This window comes from Scyliorhinus torazame, chromosome 7, assembly GCF_047496885.1.
Source record: "Scyliorhinus torazame isolate Kashiwa2021f chromosome 7, sScyTor2.1, whole genome shotgun sequence".
Classification (NCBI taxonomy): Eukaryota; Metazoa; Chordata; class Chondrichthyes; order Carcharhiniformes; family Scyliorhinidae; genus Scyliorhinus; species Scyliorhinus torazame.
Window position 1 is genome coordinate 204066859 of NC_092713.1, and position 22262 is coordinate 204089120.

At 48.8% G+C, this 22262-nt stretch overlaps 1 long non-coding RNA gene across 2 annotated transcripts in view; it reads right to left on the reverse strand.

Annotated features, from left to right (window-relative positions):
* Positions 1-242: 242 nt before the first annotated feature.
* The window catches only part of LOC140427429 (uncharacterized), a 59583-nt gene continuing 37563 nt past the window's right edge, over positions 243-22262 (reverse strand). For both annotated transcript variants that reach the window (XR_011948485.1, XR_011948484.1), the window contains exons 2-3: positions 17443-17488; positions 243-536 (exon numbers count right to left, since the gene is read on the reverse strand). This is a non-coding gene — a long non-coding RNA (uncharacterized lncRNA). The remainder of the gene's footprint in view (positions 537-17442; positions 17489-22262) is intronic.

A 22262-nucleotide genomic window follows, 5' to 3' on the forward strand; every position in this document is an offset into this window, starting at 1 on the left:
CCACATCCATCCCATGAACAAATAGTTTTAAAAATTAGGCCCAACAAGCAGGCAACACAGAATTGTTCATTCTCTTCTCGGACTAAGAGTTTAAGGAAAAGACAGGAATATTTAGCATCTTGTATCTCAGAAATATTTCAGACCTTTCAATTATTGTGAGGGCCACACGACTGCACAGGCCAATACTGGAGCAACGATGCGCACTGCTGGATTCCTCAAACAGCAACAAGATAAGTCAGCAATTGGTCTGATTTTGGTGGTTTTAATTGAGGAAGAAATGTTGGTACAGAAACTGGATGAACTCTGTGCATAGTGCTGAAGAATCTTTAACATCCACGTGACAATCTTTGTTCAATATCTCAGGAACAGAATGTGACAATATATGCATGGTAAGCATAATGACGCGTTAACAATTTACTGTAACAACATCCAACCACTAGATGGCGTTCAAACGCATACATGTGGATCATGTAATACTCTTGATTCGGGGCGTAGGTTGTTCGGCGAGGTGGTGAATAGTCGTGTTATCAGGAGCTCTGTAGTTAGAATCATAATTTTAGTCAATCTTTTATATCTTAGCAAGCAAATCAAATCTATTTAGTTGTAGTGTAAATAAATTAGCTTTGTTCAATACATCGCTTGATGTTCTCTGCGAGACACTACACTTCAAAGCTATCCTCATTCAGAAATCAAAGAACATTACACAGGACATCCAACAATGCAGTATTCCCTCAATAATTCACCAGCGTTTCAGCCTAAATGATGTGCTGAGGTTCTGGAGGGAATGAGGATGAACATCAATAGTTAATCAGAAATGGTTCACTAGGATGGCACGGTGGCCAGCACTGCTGCCTCACGGTGCTGAGAACCCGGGTTCGATCCCAACCTCGGGTCACTGCCCGTGTGGAGTTTGGTAAGAAGTCTTACAACACCAGGTTAAATCCCAACAGGTTTGATTCGAATCACTAGCCTTCAGAGGAGCTGCGCTCCGAAAGCTAGCGATTCAAAACAAACCTGTTGGACTTTAACCTGGTGTTGTACGACATCTTACTGTGCCCACCCCAGTCCAATGCCGGCATCTCCACATCATGTGGAGTTTGCACATTCTCCCCATGTCTGCGTGGCTCTCACCCCCACAACCCAGAGATGTGCAGGGTAGATGGATTGACCACACTAAATTGCCCCTTAATTTGATTTAAAAGAAAATATGGTTCACTGAGCAAAAGCTGTTATACCCTCCAATAGTCAAGCATAGCTGAATTAACATACAACTGATGATTATTGGCTGCATATCTACTTATTGCCGGACCTAAGTAATGCCACTAAGTAACTTTCCTCTCATAATGCCAGCAGTGCTCAAATATTTTTCAATATAAACTTAGAAAAAGGGAAACTAAACAAGATTAATGTTAATTCATTTTGACTTTTTTCTTCTGCCAAACAGAATTGTGCCGATACAAATACTGATCTTGTCAGGTTCAAAGCCGCATCAAATATAACAAGTTAAAAATGAGGAAGTTAGAAGTTGAAAGGGAAATTGCGCAAAAACTTGATTACTCGAAGGATGCTCGAGGTTTGGATTAAGTTATCACAGACTGTAATTGAAATGGACAGGATAAAGAGGCAATGACTTGTATTTCCAGAGAGAGCGAGAAAGGGGTTGAATTGAGGGATTTGTCATGAATACGTTGTCTATGAAAGTGTATGGGTTTGCTGGTACAAATAGACTTTTCCTGTTCCTAAAATGACTTGTAAATTCAAGGGATAATTCTGAGTGAAGATGTGAGTTTGTAAAATGTGAGTGTACACTGCAGATGATTTTCCAACAAGTTTAAATTGATGATCAGAGAATAGTGTCTTGTGTGACCCTGGAATTTCACAGGTTCCCTGCCAACTATGCAAAGTCCCAAAGGACTGAAGTGGTGAGGAAGCCACCAAGAGGGGAAATCTATATGTATCCTTGTCCTCAACAATCTACCTGTCCCATGTGTGTCTACCCATAGTATTGGCAGGAATGACCACTGTACAGTTCTTGTGGGGACAAAGGGTGGGATTTTCCATCCCCCTGCCCCGTGGCATGTTTTCTGGCAGGGGAGGCAGCTCGCTATTGGCCGTCAGTCCTGCCAATGTCTACTTGTCTTGTGTGGATCACCCATCCCTCTGCCAGTGAACCCACCGTGGGAGGATTCCACCAGCGGAACCAGAAGATCTCACCAGCAGGAAGGGCCGGAAAATCCCACCCAAAGTCTCACCTTCACATTGCGGACCCTCCATTGTGTCATATGGCACTACCTCTGTGCTCAGTGGGAAAGAATTAGAACAGATCTAGCAGCTAAATGAGGCACTGTGAGCAATCTGTGGCAGCAGAATTCTATTCATATACAATCTGTAACTTCACGAACCGGCAGATGCTTCACCCCACCATTATAAATAAACCAAGTGTGATGAATGTATTCACCATAATATAAGTTGTCTGTATAGTATTGTGGCCTATGGCCAGGGAATGGTAATATGATCTCCTTCCATGTATTGTACTGGAACCCTGGTGGGCTCCCCCCCCCCCCCGCCCCCCCAGGGTGGTATATAGACCTGCCGCCTATGGGCGGTGCTCATTGTTACAGCAGTCACAGGCAGGCAAGTTCCTGGATAATAAAGCCTATGTTCACTCGTTCTCATCGTCTTGTAGTGAATTGATGGTACATCAATTTATTATCCAAAGACATCACTATGGAAGCCGCTCTGAAGCCTGATAAACTGGAACTCGATGCACGAGCAGCAGAAGCTAAGGAAATCTTCTCCCACTGGCTCCACTGTTTTGAGGCCTACCTCGACTCCTCTGAAACGCCTCCCTCCGACGCCCTCAATCTGAGCCTCCTCCACGCCCGGGTGAGCCACCGAATCTCGGGTATGATTGAGGACGAAGCGGCGGTCGCAATTCTAAAGAGACAGTTCGTGAAGCCCGTGAACGAAGTGTTCTCGTGGCACCTCCTCACTACCCGCGACAACGTGCCGGGGAATCGCTGGACGAGTATCTAGAGAACCTGACACTACTCGCCCGCAACTGCAACTACAGGGATGTGAAGGCCGACGAGCACATGAAGCTGATGATCCGGGACACCTACGTGTCTTGGGTCCGGTCTAACTACGTCCAGCAGCGATTGCTAGAAAACGGGGCCACTGATCTACAGGACACGGTAAAATTAGCCACCTCATTAGAGGTGGCCTACCAGAACCTCACCGAATTCCCGGCAGACCCAGCGAACCCCTCGTGGGCACCACAGACGCGGCCTTCACCAGACCTGACTACATCCCAGGCCTGTGCCGCGCGGCTGCTCGTTCAGCCCGAGGGACCGTCTTGCTACTTCTGTGGTCAGGGCCAACACCCCCGGCAGTGTTTCCAAGCCCGCACCGCGACATGCAGTGACTGCCGCAAAAAGGGACATTTTGCCAGAGTCTGTCTGGCCCGATCCAAAGCCCCGAAGTCAAAAGCTTACCAGGCCCAATCCACGGACTCACAGGCCCACAGACCCGACAATGTGGTTGCGTGCCTGCTGGTACCGCCCCCTTCAGATGCGTCATCCGCCTCGTGCAGCTCATGGGGGGCGCTATCTTTAACTCAGCCCGACACATGCGACCCATGGGGGCAGCCATATTGGCCGCCATCTTCAACACCAACCGACACGTGCGACTCGTGGGGGCCGCCATCTTGTGACCCCGATACCTCCGACCATGCAGACGACCCGCAGCTCGGTGCAATCACCCTCGACCAGTCGTGGCCAAAACATCTGAAGAATTCGATGATGACCGTCCAGGTCAATGGGCACGAGACCCCCTGTCTTTTCGACTCCGGGAGCACAGAGAGCTTCGTCCATCCCGACACGGTAAGGCGCTGCTCCCTCCACATCTACTCCGTGTCCCAGACAATCTCCCTTGCCTCCGGATCCCATTCGATACAGATCCGGGGGTACTGTGTCGCGAACCTCGCGATACAGGGCGCTGAGTACGCCCAGTTTAAACTTTATGTCCTCCCTCACCTCTGCGCCCCCCCTACTGTTTGGACTCGACTTCCAATGCAGTCACCGAAGCCTGACCCTAAAGTTCGGCGGACCCCTACCCCCTCTCACTGTATGTAGCCTCGCGACCCTTAAGGTCACCCCCCCTTCGCTCTTTGCGAACCTCACCAACGACTGTAAGCCCGTTGCCACCAGGAGCAGGTGGTACAGTTCACAAGACATGAGTCGGAGCTCCAGCGACTCTTGAGGGAGGGGGTCATCAAGGCCAGCTACAGCCCCTGGAGAGCAGAAGTGGTGGTTGTCAGGACCGGGGAAAAGAATCGGATGGTTGTGGACTACAGCCAGACCATTAACCGGTTCACGCAACTTGATGCATACCCCCTCCCCCCCTCCCCTGCATAGCGGAGATGGTCAACCAGATCGCACAGTACCGGGTGTTCTCCACGGCAGATCAGGGGCGTCATTCTCCGACCCCCCAGCGGGTCGGAGAATGGCCGTTGGCCGCCGTGAATCCCGCCCCCACCGGTTACCGAAGTCTCCGGTACCGGAGATTGGGCGGGGGGCGGGAATCGGGCCGTGCCGGTTGGCGGGCCAACCCGCCAAGAAATTGCCTGTCCCGCCGGCGTAAATTAAAGTAGGTATTTACCGGCGGGACAAGGCGGCATGGGCGGGCTCCGGGGTCCTGGGGGGGGGGGGGGGGCACGGGGCGATCTGGCCCCGGGGGGTGCCCCCACGGTGGCCTGGCCCGCGATCGGGGCCCACCAATCCGCGGGCGGGCCTGTGCCGTGGGGGCACCTTTTTCCTTCCGCCTTCGCCACGGTCTCCACTATGGCGGAGGCGAAAGAGACTCTCCCCACTGCGCATGCGCGGGAAACTGTCAGCGGCCGCTGACGCTCCCGCGCATGCGCCGCCCGGGGATGTCATTTCCGCGCCAGCTGGTGGGGCAACAAAGGCCGTTTCCGCCAGCTGGCGAGGCGGAAATCCCTCCGGCGTCGGCCTAGCCCCTCAATGTTGGGGCTTGGCCCCCAAAGGTGCGGAGCATTCCGCACCTTTGGGGCGGCGCGATGCCCGTCTGATTGATGCCGTTTTGGGCGCCAGTCGGCGGACATCGCGCCTTTGGGGGAGAATTTCGCCCCTGAAGTCTGCCTACCACCAGTTCCCGATCCGCCCGGAAGATTGCCACTACATTGCTTTTGAAGCAGCCGGCCGACTCTTCCACTTCCTCAGGGTACCTTTCGGCATCACTAATGAGGTCTCGGTCTTCCAGAGACTGATGGACCGAATGGTGGACCAGTACGGGATGCGGGCTACATACCCGTACTTGGACAATGTTACCATCTGCGGCCATAATCAGCAGGACCACGACGCCAACCTTCAGAGGTTCCTCCAGGCCGCCCAATCCCTCAACCTCACATATAACAAGGAGAAGTGCGTTTTCCGCACAGCCCGGCTAGCCATCCTCGACTATGTCGTGGCAAACGGGGTCCTAGAGCCCGACCCCGACCGCATGCGCCACCTCATGGAACTTCCCTTTCCCCACAGCCTCAAGGCCCTCAAACGCTGCCTGGGGCTATTTTCCTATTATGCCCAGTGGGTCCCCAAAGCCCGCCCACTTATCAAAGCCACTGGGCGGGATTCTCCACTCCCACGCCGAAGTGCCCATGCCGTCGTGAACGCCGTCGAGGTTCACGACGGCGCGAAACGGCCCCGATCCCGATCGATTCAGGCCCCGACAATGGGCTAGGATCGAGGCCGTGTCATCTACACGCGCCAGGCCTTGTCGCCGCGTAAAGGCGGCGCCGCAAAGATGACGCGGCCGGCGCATGCGTGGTTGCCGTCCTCTCTCAGTTCTCCCCGCAAGAAGATGGCGGATGGATCTTGCGGGGCCGCGGAAGGAAGGAGGTCCTCCTTTAGAGAGGATGGCCCGACGATCGGTGAGCACCGATCGCGGGCCATGCCACATTTGAGGTATTCCCCGGTGCAGGATCCCCCCTCCCCCTCCCACCCCGGCAGGCTGCCCCCCCAGCGTTCCCGCACTGTTCCCGACAGCAGCGACCAGGTGTGGACGTAGCCGGGGGGGAACCCGCCGTTTTGGCCTGGCCACTCAGCCCATCCGGGCCTGAGAATAGCGGGGTTGCCGGAGAATCGCTATTTTGGGTGTCTCCGGCGATTCTCCGGCCTGTGGCCCGCGGAACGTGACTGGGCCGTTCCCGCCGCTTGGGAGAATCGTGGGAGGGCGTCGGACTAGGATCCCGGGAAATTTTGGCGGCCCAGTCGATTCTCCCAACCAGCGCGGGAGTGGAGAATCTCGCCCACTATAATCTCCCTGACAGATGAGGCCCGCTCGGGCTTCAGCCGCATCAAGAACGATATCACTAAGGCCGCAATACACGCAGTGGACGAGTCCATCCCCTTCCAGGAAGAGAGCGATGCGTCAGTCATCGCCCTGGCTGCCACCCTCAACCAGGCGGGCAGGCCAGTAGCCTTCTTTTCTAGAACTTTCCACGCATCTGAGATTCGACACTCCTCTGTCGAGAAGGAAGCGCAAGCCATTGTGGAAGCGGTGCGGCATTGGAGGCACCACCCAGCCGGTAGGAAGTTCACCCTCGTCACCGACCAACGGTTGATAGCCTTTATGTTCGACAACGCACAACGGGGCAAAATTAAAAGCAACAAAATCTTGAGGTGGAGGATCGAACTCTCCACCTACAATTACGATATCAAGTATCGTCCTGGGGAGCTCAACGAGCCCTAAGATGCCCTGTCCCACGGCACATGCGCCAGCGCACAAGATGACCGACAATGACCTCTGTCACCCGGGGGTCACTCGGCTTATCCACTTTATTAAAACCCGCAATCTGCCCTTCTCCACCGAGGAGGTCAGGGCCATGACCCGGGATTGCCAAGTCTGCGCGGAGTGCAAACCGCACTTCTACCGGCCAGACAAGGCCCGCCTGGTAAAGGCCTCCCGGCCCTTTGAGCACCTCAGTATCGACTTCAAACGGCCCCTCCCTTCCACCAACCGCAATATATACTTCCTGACCGGCATTGACAAGTACTCCCGCTTCCCCTTCGCTTTCCCATGTCCCGACATGACCTCGGCCACCGTTATAAAGGCTCTGCACAGCATTTTCACCCTGTTCGGTTTCCCTGTATACGTCCACAGTGACCGGGGCACCTCTTTCATGAGCGATGAGCTGCGTCAGTACCTGCTCAGTAAGGGCATCACCTCGAGCAGGACTACGAGCTACAACCCGCAGGGAAACGGGCAGGTGGAGAGGGGGAACGCGACGGTATGGAAGGTCGTCCTTCTTGTCCTTCGGTCTAGAAGTCTCCAGATTTCCCGCTGGCAGGAGGTCCTCCCCGACGCGCTCCACTCCATTAGATCCCTCCTCTGCACAGCCACGAATGAGACCCCTCACAACCGTTTGTTTGTCTTCCCTAGGAAGTCCATCTCCGAGGTCTTGCTTCCATCCTGGCTGACAACTCCGGGACCTGCCCTTCTCCGGAAGCATACGAGGAGCCATAAGACCGACCCCCTGGTCGGGTGGGTCCAGCTGCTGCACGCCAACCCCCAATATGCCTTTGTCGCGCACCAAGACGGACGACCAGATACGGTCTCCCTCCGGGACCTGATGCCCGCTAGTTCCCATGTCAACGCGCCCCCCTCCCCACCGCCTACCGCCACCCCCCGAATCCCTCCCCCCCCCCCCCCCCCCCGGGGCTCCTGTACTGTCCCGTGCCTACACTGCCGCCATCCACCACCCACCTGCCTACCCCCACCCCTCAACCCTCGCCGACACACCAGACCGAACCTCCAGCCAACACGCTGTCGGAGTCAACAACTACAACGCCCGTACCCGCCGCACTGCCAGAGCTGAGGAGGTCCAAAAGAACAATCCGGCCTCCAGACAGACTAAACGTATGATGACCCCACTTCACCCCCGCTGGACTTCATTTTTAACAGGGGGTGAATGTGGTGAATGTATTCACCATAATATAAGTAGTCTGTATAGTACTGTGGCCTATGGCCAGGGAATGGTAATATGATGTCTTTCCATGTATTGTACTGGAACTCTGGTGGGCTCTGCCTCTGGCTCTGCCCCCCCAGGGTGGTATATAGACCTGCCGTCTGTGGGTGGCGCTCATTGTTACAGCAGTCACAGGCAGGCAGGTTCTTGGCTAATAAAGCCTATGTTCACTCGTTCTCATCGTCTTGTAGTGAATTGATGGCACATCACCAAGGGACCAATCTTAGTTCAACGAAGTGTACAGAAGAACATAACAGGAGCAACACAAGGCAGACCTAAAAATAAGGTCCCTACCTGTTGAAATGACAATGCAGGCACTGACACAGTTATATATATTTTAAATTAAGGGGCAATTTTAGCATGGCCAATCCACCTAACCAGCACATCTTTGGGTTGTGAGGGTGAAACCCACACAAACATGGGGAGAATGTGCAAACTCCACACGGACAGTGACCCAGGGCCGGGATTCGAACCCGGGTCCTCAGCGCCGTAGTCTCAGTGCTAACCACTGCACCATCGTGCTGCCCTAGTAATATATTTCTTATATTCTCCGCAGGGTCACTCCACTCCCGACATCATTGCAAACTTGGTCATCTATAGACAAAAGAGATGAACTCAAGGACTAAGGTGAGAGTGACAAGGGTGGTTATTTGACGGAGTGTGGCAGGTCAGGGGGAAATTCTCCATTGGTTGGAGCCATACCTAGCACAAAGGAAGATCACTGGAATGATATTGTCTCAGTCCCCGAACAACTCTGCAGAAGTTCTTCAGGGTAGTTTCCTATGCCCAACCTTCTGCATCTGCGTCATTAATGACCATGTAGTGAAAAGTAACTGAGGAAGATTCTGGGAGAAGTCAGCTCACTCACCACAACTGAGAAGGACATCACGGTGAGAGGGAGAGAGAGAGAGAGAGAGACAGAGAGAGGGCAGGAAAGGTGGCTCTCCCTCTGGAAATTTGGAATTCGGCACGTTTAGCCCGAAAATACTCTACCAAGCTAGCAAAAAAAAAAAAAAACCCCAACCTCTTCCATGATCATCATAGACACATAGAGAAGCCCTCAAGCCATTTAAGGGGCTGAAGAGATGGTAAAACTAGCAGAAGTCAGGAGAGTAAAGCCGGGGCGGCGGGCATGCGGAGCAAGGAAGAGCTTAATATAGCTGACCGAGCAGGGTCCCCGACAATCACACCTAACTACCCGCCAATAAGCCAGTGGATGGAGCTCCTAATGCAGGAGCTCCTGAAGCAGAGGGCCGGGATCAAGCTGGAAATGATGGTGACAGTGATAGCATCGGTCTCAGATGCCCCGGGCCCCTCCAGCGATTGGAGGCGCAGGAAGTGGATGGTGCGGAAGCTCGAAGGGGTGGCGAGGGGACTGAAACGCCTCATTCGAAGCGGAGGTGGCAAGGATGTTGCCGACACAGGGAGCGCTCAAGGAAAAAGTGGAGGACCAGGAAAACCATTCATGTTGCCAGAACCACATTGTGAGTCTGCCGGAGAGCATCGAGGGCAGTAACCCAACTGTCTCGTGTGTACCGGCAGGGCCTGTCATTCAAGGGCCTGATGGACCAGGCATGTCGCACCTTACACCGTGGGGAATGGGGGAGGAAACCCACTCCCGGTGGCCGCCAAAGTGATGGTCACCCTGAACATTTACACAACTGGGTCCTTCCAGGTGCTGAGTGGGGACCTGTCTGGGATCTCACAGACCTCGATGCACAGGTGCATCCATGCTCTCATGGAGGCTCTATATGCATGGTCGCTACAACACATCAAATTCAACATGGAGCAAGCCACCAGGATGTTTGGGCAGCGGGGTTCACCGCCATCGCCAAGATGCCCCGGATCCAGGGGGTGATCGACAGGATGCATGTCTCCCTACCAGCATTAGCCCATGACGGGCCGGACTTCACAAACTGAAAGGAGTTCCACTCGATGAACGTGCAGCTGGTGTGACTACGAGATGCACATCATGCACGTCTGCGCCCGATACCCGGGCAGTGTGCTTGACACCTTCATCTTGGCACACTCGACATTTCCTGACCTCTTCGAGGTGCCCCACTGGCTGAGTGATTGGCTCCTGGGAGACAGAGGTTATCCACTGCTTCTGTGGCTGATGATGCTTATCCAGAGGGCACAGACTGACGCGAAGACCCGCTACAACTATGCCCTTCTGCGACCAGGAGAGTGATCGAGCGGTGCAACGGCATCCTGAAGATGCATTTCAGGTGCCTGAACCGCTCTGGAGGGGTTCTCCAGTATAGCGCTGGGAGAGTCTCCCACATCTTGGCGGCCTGCTGCGTCCTGCACAACATCGCTGAGCAGAGGAGCGACGTGGTGGATGAGGGGGATGAATGTCAGCCCTTGTCTAATCCCGAGGATGCAGGGGAGGGCAAGGATGGGCAGGACATGAGCCAAGAGCAGGCATGGTTGGCTGCACAATGTGTGCACCAGGGCCTGGCATGTATGGGACGCTCTAATTGCCTCCAGATTCACTGACTAGGGGGCCTGGCCAGCGGCATGGACATCTCAACCCCAGCACCCCACACCCTGGCTGACCACTCTTCCCATGAACACCCACCCCTGCGCATCCCACCCCCCCCCCCCCCCCCCCCCCCCCCCCACACTCCATGATACCTACCTGCCTCACACGGGGTGCAGGCCCAGGGTTGGGAGTAACAGCGGGTACAGTCCATGGGATGGAGGATGGTGACAACTCACTCGGGGATGACCTCTGGTGCTCCCCCCCAGGCATACCGGCACTTGGAGTGTCTCCCAGGCAATTGAAGGCCCCTGGGTGGTTGGCAGAATGGTACCCTAGCACTGTTGATGCCACCCAGACACCTTGACCCTGCCATTCTGATGGTGCCACCTGGGCACCCTGGCAGTGCCACCTGCGTGTCATCCTGGCATTGCCAGGGTGCCAGGTGGTACTGCCAGGCTGATAAAGCACTGCCATGGTGCTAGGCTGACAGTGCCAAGGAGCAAAGCTGCCAGGGATCGGGCCCAGAGGTGCCCTGCAAGTATGTGGTGAAGTGCGGGGGGGGTGATGGAACTCGAGGACCCCCCAACAGATGAGTTGGGGATTGGGAGGATCTGGGGGTCACATTGGGGGGTTGAGAGATCAAGGCATCTTTTTCAAATGGCGGCCCGATTTCATCCTGCATTGAGGCGTTCTGCCCGTCAGAGCTCCTCAGTGCAGGATAGGCAGCTAAGAGCGGCCTCAGCGGTACGTACGCCGTCAAGGGCTGAAAAATAAATCAGAGTGCCGATCGATAGCGGGGTCATTCCCGGCGCTATAAGCACCAAGAATGACCCCATGATTCCCACCCAGAACAGACTCTGTTTTATTAAAACTTAAATTGCACCCACTGCCTGTATGGATTTTAAACCAGGGTTTTTAATAACGTGACTGCAACAAAATATAAAATATAACATACAACAATTTCTACATTCATCACACTGTGGTAATTGACAACATCATAGACTGTCAAAATCTTCCTCACTGCAGGTTGCTGGCTACGTTTGCATGTTAATAATGGCATGCATCGTTAGGTACTGTTATTTTGTTTTAGCAAAATCTAGTTATTCAAAACACCAGTAATATCTTACAGTAGAGCAAATCAGGATCTAGAGATTATTAAAATGGAGTACCATTGTTCCTCTCCATCGTGGCACATTAGAATATCAACAACTTGCCTGAAAGCTGGATGGTTCCAGATCACACTGATCTTTTTTCAGTATTTGTATTATTTTCCTGGATCTGTAAAACCTTCCTCTCAGTCCATCAGATCTGCTTATTTTTCAACTTCCATTAACTAATTGTTCAGAAAAACTGTTGATCCTGCAGTTCACCAAGAACCCATTGGTCTCACTGTGCTGTTATCAGCAAGTGCTTCCAGAAACTTTGTGTGAAATGTTCCAAAAGTGCAATTATAAAGTCTAAGAATCCAGGCTACTGCAAAATGCCCTGTTGGACCTTGCTGATGGATACATTGGTGAATGGTGTGTTTCTGAGTTATCTAGATTTGTAAAACTCAATCTTTATCTCTCAGCATGCACTGAGTTAATCACAACCAGAGCAGTTCCGCAGGGCAACGTAATTCCCCTCGGCTAGGCAGGAGAATAATGAAGCAGGGTCCTATTTCTCATTGCTACTCACAATGAAAACCTCTCCCCCAAAATGCCTGACAGATTTTTGTTAGAGGGGCAGGACTGAGACAAGACAGTGGGCTGCATGGGTAATGAACGGGTTGAAGAGCTTTGCGACCTGCAAAGCATCCGGTAACCTCGTAACAAAGCAACAGAGTCAGAAAAGGGGGCTGTTTGATTGGTGAATGGTATGTGTCTAGCCGGGAGCCACAATGCAACAGAAGGTTGGGATCCTCGAGGCTGGAGAAGTAACTGTAATTAATGAGAAAAATCGATAAATATTTCAATTAAAAAGGAAGGTGAATTGTTCTGATAGAACAGAATCCAACAATTACTAGTATACAGAAATGTAGAAACTATTTCTGGGGATGTGAGAGCACTTGTTAGGTTTCCCTCTCATTATTATATTGAGAAAGTGCAGCAGGCAGCTTCAAATGAGAACACTATATTTTCTGTCTAATTTTTAAAATGGAACGTCGGGTCTTCGCCGTTTCGTGGTGGAGAGAAATATTGAGACGTCAGGTCTGATCCATTAGTGTAATGATGCTGCACTGACCTGCTGCCATGATGCAGAATGCTCCTGGATCCCATTGTCTCAGATTACCTTACATTGTCTCCTCCCCTCACCCCCTTGAGGAGACAGGACACTGTTATAGTCATCACCCCATGAGTCTCCCGGGAGAAACCATCTGTTTGCCTGACTGCTTCCCATCAGAGCTGAGGCCTGTTACTGCTAGGCTCTGACACTGCCTGCTTGCCTTTGTCTCAGATTCAGTCTGAAACCCTCTGCACTCTCAGCAGAGAGCAGATTGCATTACATTCACAAACAGAATCCCTACAGTGCAGAAGGAGGCCATTCGGCCCATCAAGTCCACACTGACCGTCTGAAAGAGCACGCTCCCTAGGCCCACTTCCCCGCAACCCATAACCCCACTTAACCTTAGGGGCAATTTAGCATGGCCAATCCACCTAACCTGCACATCTTTGGACTGCGGGAGGAAACCAGAGCACCTGGAAGAAACATGGGGAGAATGTGCAAATTCCACACCGACAGTCACCCAACTTTGGAATCAAACCTGGGTCCCTGACGCTGTGAGGCAGCAGTGCTAACAGCTTTGACACCGTGCCGCCCTTGGGGCATAATCTTCTGGATATATAGAATCTTCATGATATGCTCTCCCCCAAAATTCCTGACAGTTTGTTGTTTTCATTTTTTCACAAAGGCTATTCTGCTTTCTGATTTACCTTCTACACAACCATTCATCATTAAGGATGGTCAGGTGTTACATGCTATCTCAATCTTGTTCAAAAGCCTGTTTCAATTGAGAGTTATCAACCAGATTCCAGGACATAGAGAGATGGGAGAGCTGGAACCAAAAGGCTTGAAGCTGGTATCTGTGTAAGAGGACTTACCAGACTTTGCCATGTCTTATGACACATGAGGCAGACAAAGCACATTCTTCTGTCTGTTTCCACAGCTAGATTTTCCTGTCACAGATCACTAACCTGTCACCAGAGACTAAAGCTTGTGGGGCACCACGCCACAGCAAACATGACTGACCAGGTGACTGTCCTGCTCTCATCGCCTGCAATGGGCAAATTGAAAGGACTGACAGGTTGATAATCACCCTGTTTTGGCAATGTAATAAGGTCACCTTCTATGGCCATCAAGTCCTGGAATGTGGCTTGAACCCCCCAATGTAGAGCTTCTGGCTCAGAGGCAGGTAATGCACCACAACACTTCCACCTTCCCAAATGTAACATAGGACGAGGGAAAAATTATTTTGGTCCCTACCTGTAGCAAAGTTGTATGAATGTGTTTGCAACGCATCCTTGCCCAAGCATATCATCCTCCACAGCTGTTTTTTTTACCTGATTAAAAAGCACTTATGAAGCACTTTTCACAACCACCTGACACCTCAGAGCTTTGAAGTATTTTTGAAGTATAGTAACTGTTGTGATATCGGAAACATTAAGGTCAACCTGGGCACAACAAGCTCCCACGAAAAGCAACGTCATAATGACCAGATATTCTGTTTTTTGTGATGTTGATTGAAGGATAAGCACTGGCCCAGGAGGCTAATTCTCTTTCTCTTCTCTGAAATAGAGCCACAGGATCTTTTACATTCACCCAAGCAGACAGATGGGGCTTCGTTTTAACATCTCATTCAAAAGATGGCATCTCCCAACAGTACAGCACTCTCGGAGTCCTGCACTCCCTGAGTACTGCACTGGAGTGTCAGCCCTGAGATTTGTGCACAAGCCCTGGAGCAGGACTTGAGCCCAGAACCTTGTGACCGAGAGGCAAGAAGTCTATCAATAGTGAACCAGAACTGATACAAGATGATGCCGTTAAAGTTTAAAATGATGATTTACATTCTCTTGTGTAAAATATTGAAGTAACAATCTACAATGTGATTGTTTCATAAAGACTGTTTAGAAATCATAACTCAGAAAGGCCTGTTGGCGCAACCAATCATATTGGCATTTACCCTCCGCACAAGCAAATAGTCTAATCTTGTTTATGTACCTTATTCCCATATCTCTTTTCCTTTATCCACTTATCTAATCTAACCTTGAATGTTGGTATAGTTTCTGTCTCAATCAATGACCCTGGAAGTGGATTCCACAACCTCCCAGCAATCTGGGTAAAGAAACTTCTCCTGATAACATTGTGAATCTCTGACATTTAGTCTTGTATCTATGACCCCCTCAACTATCTAAAGTTATCAATTTTGATCTTCCTACTTACTATCCTCTCACAAATGTAAGCATTTGTTCCCCCTGTATCATGACATAATCTGCTTTGATCCAGTAGGAAAACCTATTTTTCTGGTGCATCTTTTTATTTTTATATCCTCATACCACACAGCATCTTAGTGCATCTGTGTTGGACTGTCTAAAGCATCAATGTCCTTCCCATAGTGTGTGGCCCAATACTGCACACGGTACTCAAACTGGATCCTTAAGGTTTTTATATGTGTTCATCATCGCCTCTTTGCATCTACATTTATCTCAAGAGGGCACAACAAATGTTAGTCTTGCCTGTGACGCCAACATCCCAGGAATGATTCAAGGTGTTTAAAATGATTAAAGGATTTGACAACCTCTGGTATGAGAGTCCAGAACAAGGGTGCAAAATCATAAAATTAGAGCTAGCACATTAAGGATTGATTTGAGGGAGCATTTATTCACTCAAGGGTGGTGAACTCTCTCCCCAAATAGCTGTTGTGGCTAGGTCAATTGAACATTTCAGAACTGAGATTGATACATTTCTGTTAATTGGCTGCAAAACCAATGTGGGTGGATGAATTAAGCTGCACATCAACCCTGATCTAATTGAACAGAACAGACTCAAACGGCTGAATGGCCTACTCCTGTTGCTATGTCCTATACCACTTACATAGAAACCTAGTTTTGTGAGGGCCACGAAGAATCCAGCACGAGTTTCAAGGATACAAAGAAATAACATTTATTTACAATAACATATATACACAACAACAACAACCTCGCTTACTTCTTCCTGCTGGTTCCAAACTGGCCAGCTTTATTTATACAGGGAGTCTGCTAATGATTTCTCTGCCCCCCTCATTGGGGAAGTTCATACTCCCACAGGATTGTGCGATTGTCATTAGTCCCCAGCCAATGGTAAGCAGGCAGGTTATAACACCTAGGAATGGAAATTTAACTGGATCTATTTCCATGTTGAGAGTTGGGAAACTACAGCAGCATTAAAAGGGCAGTACTTGCCCATGGTGCTTCTATAACATGGTTTAAACTGTGATCCCAGGTGCTGGAGGCTTCTTCTTGGGATGGGAATCTCTGTCTTCAGTAAGATTGGGATTGTGCATGCTATTATAAAGTGTTCCCTGAAACATTTTTCACCAGCATGAGGAATGTTGTGATTGGTGAGGTGAAGGCAGGATATCCCTCAAAGACCCAGCTTGCAATGTGCCAGTGTGACTCTTCCCAGTCTGAGCGGTGCAGCATTTGCTATTAACGGCCTGTTCCCAATTGATACACGTCAAGCTAATTTCACATAGGCCATTATTTGAGAGATTCCAAACTGGACTGCAGTGGTGAAAGGTCAATTTTCCAAATCAACAGTCTCTCCCATTTCAACAATGAAACCCAGGAATATAGACTAGCCTGCAAATGTGAGGCTGTACCCATTGAAAAGTGTTAAGGATATAGGAGCGGTATAGCATAATATATAGAACATAGAAAATACAGTGCAGAAGGAGGCCATTCAGCCCATCGGGTTTGCACCGACCCACTTATGCCCTCACTTCCACCCTATCCCTGTAACCCAATAACCCCTCCTATCCTTTTTGGTCACTAAGGGCAATTTATCATGGCCAATCCACCTAACCTGCATGTCTTTGGACTGTGGGAGGAAACCGGAGCACCAGGCGGAAACCCACGCAAACACGGGGAGAACGAGCAGACTCCGCACAGACAGTGACCCAGCGGGGAATCGAACCTGGGACCCTGGAGCTGTGAAGCCACAGTGCTAATCACTTATGCTACCGTGCTGCCCGCATAATACAATAATAGAATCTTTGATATTGTCAGAAGTAGGCTTACATTAACACTGCAATGAAGTTACTGTGAAAAGCCCTTCGTTGCCACACTCCAGCACCTGTTCGGTTCACTGAGGGAGAATTCAGAGTGTCCAAATTACCTAACAGCAGGCCTTTTGGGACTTGTGGGAGGAAACCGGAGCACCCGGAGGAAACCCACGCAGATACAGGGAGAATCTGCAGACTTCACACAGACAGTGACCCAAGCCGGGAATCGAACCTGGAACTCTGATGCTGTGAAGCAACAGTGCTAACCACTGTGCTACCATGCCGCCCAAGAAGTAGGAATAAACCCAGTTCATTGTGTCTGCATGAGAATATTACACAGGTGGATTTATTTTAATGGACTATTAATGATAGCATTTTAAATATTAGAGCAGTCATGAGCAAAGGAAACTGTTAATGTTTCATTCCATATTCTGAGCACTAAAATTATTGGATGTAGGTAAATATCAGATGCACAGTGAAGTCTTCGCTCTCTTGTCTTGCTGGTAATGCCCTCAAACATTTTGAGGTAGGATTTCATAGTGAGTCAAATGTTAATATCAGCCGAACCCAATTTAGATAAACTTAGGCAAATTTCTAAAAAGGCAAATTTTGCCCAATTTGAATATATGTGTAATGTTGGACCCATCAGGATAAACTTTTGTAAATGATACCTACTCATTTAAAGTTGCTACATTCAGTTCCATCTTCACAAAGGAAAGATCTGGAAGTCAAAGAAAGCACATTTCATTGTTAACCCTCTATGGACCACTATTTTGTCAAACATGTTAAGGAGTGGAGAGGGCATGGATCACCTGTTGAGGCAGTGTAGAGGAAGCTTAATGGAATGTTCTTTTGTGTTTAATGTTGAATAGTATAATGACTTTAGCTCATTAATCTGTACAGTACCTGACCTGGGAAAACCACGTTGAACTGTATGCTGTGAATCTATTTGGGATTACTTGATCAGACAATATAAAGGCATGAAAGCAGTACCTGACCACTCAATGATCAGTGTAGAGGCAAACTTTATTCTGGATCTAAGTTATGTGGCAACCTTTACCCTGGATCTAAGCTGTGTGGTACCTTACCTGGGAACTTTTGATGGGATCGTGCAAAGGGAGCTTTCCCTGAATCTAAACTATGCTACAGCTGAACTGTGAACGCTGTTGAATTGGTACAGTTGCTGTCAGGAATTCAATTTGGTCGTTATGGGCACAAATTTCCATCTCACCATTGGGTGACACGGCATGTCCAAGCCCCAACATGATGGCCCAGTAATGAGAAACTAGGCGAGTGAGTGGGCTGCGTAAGTGGCCCTCCTTCATCTCGTGAATGTTCATTAACCATGGCCGTTCAATGAGATTGAATACGTTTAATACACGCCAAATATTTCATAATAAGTTACAGAAAATGCTTAATCATTCATACCTTAATAGAACTGTCATCAATTTCAAGTGGTAAAAATGAAGGAAATATTTATGTTATGGATGCAGAGGGAGCGCACGTTTCTCACAGTCAATGTTGTGAGGATCAGCACGCGCCTTACTTCACGTGCCCTTACTTTGTGTGTGTATCACTTCAGCTATACCGATGGGAAAAAAGTTACGCGGATGGAAACCAGTGAAATCTGGCAACTCTACGAATGACAACAGAATGTCTCATGGGCCGCACTCAGAATCCTGATGGGCCGCATGTGGCCCCCCAATCACAGGTTGCCCACCACTGTGATGGCCCATTGCACGACTGACCTTTGCCAGTGACTGAACTAAGGATGAATCTTGAAGAGTACAGCTGGTGTTGTTCAGCCAGAATTAAATTCAAAGCTTGTATCAGAGTGCTTAAGTGATACTACTGCTGTCAAGGCTTTTGGGCCTCTAATTATTTTGTCCTTTCATGAATGTCCTGAATATTACATTTCTCTATTTACAGCTTTCTAAATTAAATTGACTTGACGCACAAGGTAATGAGGAATGACATCAGATGGTACTGTGGATGTTAAAAGGCAAAACCCCTCAAAGTAAAGACTAAGTTAAGACTGTGAGGGGGTGGGGGGGGGGGGGGGGGGGGGGGGGGAGGTGAAGGGCTGCTGAGGAAAAACTTTTATTCTCACACTGGCTTGTTTTTGATTATGTTTCAGCTTCATGAAGTATGTCACAGAATTTGATTTGCAATGGAAAAATTCACTGATGCCTACAACAATTCTAAGGCCTTTGATATCTCCTGCTCAAATGTGCCAGAGGTACAATTTTTCAAATGTGACTTTCAGACCTTCCGTGCTTGTTTGATGAAGGGTGGCAGTACTGAGGAATGGAGCTGTCGCTCCAGTATAGGCCCAGCTGATGAATCCCGGTGTCCGCCTCAGCTCCATTGTTATCCTGTTTTCAGCTCTGGCCAGCAGCCAGCTCCTCTACTTTAAAGGGCCAGCTGTAGGAATTTGCACTGCAGATTCAGCGGACTGAGTGCTGGGATCTCAGAATTCTTTTTTCCATCCTTGGGGGTATTTAAGAGTCAATCACATTGTTGTGGATCTGTCACATCAGGGTCAAACCAGGTAAGGTTGAAAAATTTCCTTCCCACAGGACCTTAGTGAACCAGACGGGTTTTTACGACAATGGTTTTATTGTCACCTTTTAGACTTTGAATTCCAGATGTTTATTGAATTCAAATTTCACCATCTGCCATGATGGGATTCGAACCCGCGTCCCTTGAACATGACTCTGGGTCTTTGGATTACGAGTCCAGCAATAATACCACTACACCACTGCCTACCCTCAGATAGCAGGAGAGCATCTCACTTCCCAGTCTTGGTTCTTGGCAGGTGAAACTCCATACTAGAAGAATGGCTTTGTTACACCATCCCACAAGCATTAGTTCTTCACAACTGGGCCAGGATATTCGATATGGGCTATGTAGAAGATTGAAACAGGCCACTCTAAACAACATTGTGGATTAATGTTCAGTTTTGAATAACAAGTATTTAATGGAATGCCACTGAACTAGGGTAATAGTTTGCTTCAGATCCAACACCTTTGCCTCCCTAATATCACCTCCTTCAGTAAAAGCAGAGGGTGGGAGAAGATTTATCAATCTACTTAGCCCCACTCATCATTTAGTGGGAAACGTTAGTCAGGCCTTTTGCAGTTGGTGTATAGTGGGAATCTATGTCACAGCCATTTTGAGAGAACCTATCAATGCTTGATAAAATGATAGAAGAACCAGGGAATCATTTGCCTGAGCAGTCATGTGCACACAGGTGTACAATATGTCACACAGGTGTACAATATGTCACACAGGTGTACAATATGTCACACAGGTGTACAATATGTCACACACATTCACTCTTCCAAAGACGGTGGGAAATCATATTTTCAAGAACTTTTTTTTTAAAGTCTGGAGTGATATTGCATTATTTGGACACTTGGATTTTTTTTTAAAAAGGTCATGAGTTCACCTTTGGATTGGGAGCAAGCATGCCCTTTCCAAGAAATCACTTGATCAGCATGGTACTTGAGAGGGGGAAGAGCTGTGTGCTTGTTTGCACCGCAGTTACTTTAATTGGTGTGGAGAAAAATCTACTTAAAGACAAAGGCCAAAGGATTTACCAGAAGTCACCTGACGGAGATGAGTTTTTAGTTTTGAGCTCTAAAAAAAAACTTAAATGGGACTGAACTGACAAAGTGAAAAGCTGCCAGCATGTAATTTCCTTGCCTTGGCTGAATCAGTATCCAGCTGAGAATCCTCATCTCAGTGGAACTTGTCTGTCTTTGGAAATCCAAGAGGCTGAGACAAGAAAGGTTGGTCTAGTTCTAATTTCCTCCATGCCAAAGGTCCATTGGTAAGAACCTCATGGCTTCTGCTATGATTAGCGATCTGTCTTCACACGAAGGGCCCTCGATCAACAGTGTGGAAACCCCACAAACTTTATCCTCTTTTTCAATAACGTCCATTCTTCAACCACCCATTTCTGCAGAAACCCCTATCAGTTTATCCTTTGTATGTGTGTGTCATGTGTGTATGTTTGTGTGTTTTGGGGGTATTTCAGGAGGGATAGATTGATACACTTTCAGATTACAAATTGTGTGTTAACCAGTTCTTGCGACTTGTTTTAAAAAATGTGTGTTTTATAATTATAATATCCTTGGGAGTCCTGAGAAGGTTAAACAATTAAGGCTTACTTAGGCAAACAAAAGTATAGGCTGCAACACAGCATACAGCATATAAATCCCAGCCAGGACTACCGATCATGTCGGTCCCAATCCTGGCCGGCTTCACAAGCCCCAGCTGCTAGGCCTTCGCCATTCAGTGGGTGAACTCATACTCTACGAGCCCCACGGGGGGATCAATTGCATCATCCCCATAGGTCTTGTGAGGGTTATTACAATAATAATTCAATCATTATGAGCTTATTGAAAGAAGCCTGGTTAAAGACTCTTTTATTTTGAGTCTAACAATAGCGAAGGCAAATTATTGGCCATTTTGGTGAGTAAATTAAACTTTTAAACTAATGGTCCAATCTGTGGAAGAATGGGGTGAGATAAAATGCCCACTATTCCCATCCCAGTCGCAACATGGGAAAGCACTGGCTCAGATAACGAAAGGAAATCAAAACAAAGTCCGAATATTCATCCATCCGCATAAGGCTGTATTTTTCCCCCATTTTGCATCTCATTGCCGCAGGCACCATCAAAAGACTGCAACACAGGCAGTGGCATAGTGGTATTGTCACTGGATCAGTAATCCAAAGACCCAGGGTAATGCTTGGGGGACTAGAGTTCAAATCTCACCACAGGAGATAGTGAAATTTAAATGAAAAACTTGGTACTCAAAATCTAACGATGACCAAAAAACCAATATTGATTGTCGTAAAAATCCACCTGTTCACTAATGTTCTGGAGTGAAGGAAATCTGCCATCCTTATCTGGTCTGATTTACATACAACTCCAGACCCAATGTGGTTGATTCTTATATGCCCTCTGAAATGACCTAACAAACCACTCAGTTCAAGGGCAGTTAGGGATAGATGCCAAATGCTAGCACAGCCAGTGTGTCCACATCCCATAAATGATTTTTTTTTAAATGGAGGAGTTTGTTTACTATTCTGGACAGTGAGTTTTTCAAATTGCATTTGTATCTTCATCAAGGATGCCAATTTTGGACTTGAGGTCTCAGGCCTCATTGACATCATTTGGGTGAGCTGCCAGTGTCTTTGGAAGTGACCACTGAAGAATGCTGAAGGAAGGCCAAAACTTCCTCATAAGCCTTTCTAGCAGAGTGGGCCCAAAATAGACATTAGAGTCACACATTTACATAATGGTCCTATTGTCTGTCTTACACAACCACCAAAGACATTTGAAAAATAACCCAACGTGACCCAATACCTGGTTGAACACCTTCCAGGTGCCCTTGAGGTGCAGGTTGTTTTTCCACACTTGCCGATTCCCATTTATCTCCTTGGTATTTCAAAATATAGAAGATTGGGTCCCCCCCCCCCCCAT